This window comes from Lactuca sativa, chromosome 2 (assembly GCF_002870075.4).
Source record: "Lactuca sativa cultivar Salinas chromosome 2, Lsat_Salinas_v11, whole genome shotgun sequence".
Lineage (NCBI taxonomy): Eukaryota > Viridiplantae > Streptophyta > Magnoliopsida > Asterales > Asteraceae > Lactuca > Lactuca sativa.
The window spans coordinates 201,689,901-201,692,902 of NC_056624.2; positions in this window are offsets into that span (position 1 = coordinate 201,689,901).

Here is a 3,002-nt window from a genome sequence, read left to right on the forward strand (position 1 = left end):
TGGGTTTAGCTAATGTTTTTACCCAAAAACCTACACTATAATAGGAGGTGTTCATGTTTGGATAAATATATTTATATTTTGAAATTTTGATATATATATATATATATATATACTATATTATTAAATAACTAGGTGTGAGACCCATGTATTATATGAGTTTATTTAAAAAAAAAAAAACTAAATATAAAATTCTAAACATTTGAAAAGTATGAATTTATAAGAAAAATAAGAAAATATTAAATTATAAAAATTAAAGTGTTTTTTTTTTAATTTAAACAAATAATTTAAATAGATAAATAAAGAAAATTAATGAACCTTTAATTTGGTAATTTTAAAATTAAAAGGAAAGTTCATTAATGAAATTGATATGCATTTATTATTGAAATAAAAATTAATTTAAAATAACCATAAAATTACATGTGACAAAATAAATGAGAATGTGACATGTGACAAAAAGATCTTTATTTATTAGGGATGATATAGCAAATAGTCAATTTTAATAAACATGGATTATAAAGTATGGCATTTGGACTTTTATTTAGGTGTGACAACACAACGATGGAAGCACCCACGACCCTGCCTCGATTTCATAGTTTCTCCGTCTTCATCCTTTACCCTTTTACTCTAAAATCCTCCAATTTATCCGGTCGACTCATTTTCATATTGTTTAGCCTTTTAACCAACGTTTATATTGTTTCACTAATACCCTCTGCTCAAGTTAATTTAAGTAGTGAAACGGAAGAAAATGAAAGTAGATCACAGGGAAAATGTGTTCTTGAGTTTCTTTTTAGAAATAGAAAGTGATGAAATGGAATAAGAGGGATACAAAATATGTGTTGTTTTCATCAGGTCTACATTGGACGGGTTAGGAGGGGAAGACAAAAAATACTCAAATCACTCCATTTCATTCCATTATCTTTTAACTCAAGAATATAATTAATTATTTGTATCGCATTGTCAATTTCTTTCATTCTATTCTCCTCTTTCACTTTTCATCTCATTCATTTCATTAGAAACCCCGATAACATAATTAACATAAGGTTACTTTATGTTTAATATCAATATTCTATAAATAAGATACATAAATTTTGAAATATTTATTTAAGAGGCTCATAGGGTAAAACCCGCCTACAATAACATTGTTTGCAAATAGGGACCGACGTGTTAGGTGGTGTTCTAATATATTCAAATCCAAAATTTGAATATATTACATTGATATAAAATTTTCCATAATTTTGGATCCAAAATTACGATGGTAAGATAGAAATCCCCATATATTTGAAACATTCAAAGTTCAAAATATTAAATACGTTTTTAAATTAAATCTCTCGCTTCGAGGTTCAAGCTTGTCGTGAGTCTCTCATCTAACAGAAGATTCACAACCTCAAACATTGATATGTGCTAATGAGAGAAACTTCTCTGTCCATATCTCATGAGGTGTTTTGGCAACCTTCTTAGTTGAGACAAGATTAAAAATATGGACGACAGTCTCTAAGACATACCCCCATAATGAAATTATAAGAGAAGCTTGACTCATCATGGAACGAACCATGTCCAACAATGTTCGATTGTGCCTCTCAGCCACACCATTAAGTTGTGGTGTCTTAGGAGGGGTCAATCGTGAAACTATTCCACATTCCTTGAGGTAGTCGTGAACCTTGATACTAAGATATTCTCCGCCTCTATCTGATCAGAGCATATTTATTTTACTGCCCAATTGATTCTCGACTTCATGTTTAAACTCTTAGAACTTTTCATAGGTTTCCGATTTATGTTTGATTAAGTAAATATAGCCATATCTACTATAATCATCTGTAAATGTTACATAAAATCGATTTGCATCCCTTGTGGTGGATATGAAGGGCCCATACACATATGTTTGTATGATTTCCAACAAACCTTCACCTCTTTCACAAGATCCAATGAATAGTGATTTTGTCATCTTACCCAAAAGATAAGATTCGCATGCATCATCCGGCCTTAGGTCAAAGGATTCCAACACTACATCCTTTTGGAGTTGGGCGATGCGTTTCTTGTTAATATGTCCAAGATGACAATGCCACAAACATGCTTTGTCTATACCGTTAGACGAATCAATTTGAAATACACTATTGCCTAAATTGTCTACACACATCACAATTTCATACACACGATCACAAAGTAAAGCTTCAAAATAAAAAAAACACCATCTTTATAAGCAAAAATAGAATCATCCATATCATTAAAAGAATATCTAAAACCTTATCTAAAACCTAGCCTTAATACTTTATTTTGGGTTTCTGTATTAAGGATTATTGTTAATTAACTAAAACTACTTTCTTTTATAGATGTCTACCAAGGTTGATGCTTCTGCTTCCTCATCCTCCTCCCACCACAACTTCTCCTTGCTCTCAATCTGCTCCAAAGTCATTTTGGATGGTTCCAATTACAAGATTGGATGCAGAACATTAAAATGGCACTTCACTTTGAGAACAAAGAGTATGTTCTCGAGAAATAACTAATTAAAGTCGAAGAGGCTAACATCACTCCCGAAGAATACGACTCCTATAAAAAATACTACGACGATGCAACAAAAGTTGCTTGCATCATGGTCGCCACGATGACCCTTGAGTTGCAGAGATTCTATGAGGATTATTGGCCATTCGAAATGAACAAGGACCTTATAGAAAAGTATCATAAGCGAGCTAGTTAAGAAAAGTACGAGGTGGTAAAGTCCTTCATGACATGGAAAATAAAAGAGGGAGAATCTGTCTATAGCCATGTACAGAGAATGCAACGCTACGCGGAGCGCCTCGTTAGGTTGAACGTGCACTTGGATGAGCACTTGACTATTGATATAGTCTTGAACTCTTTACCAAGTTGTTATGATTAGTTTATATTAACTTATCATTTGAACAACAATGAGACCACCTTGGGCTCAATTTCACAACCTACTACAGACCACTGAAGCAAAAATGAGGGGTAAAAACTCAAAACCTAGTCCTGCTAGTGCTCCTGTTCTG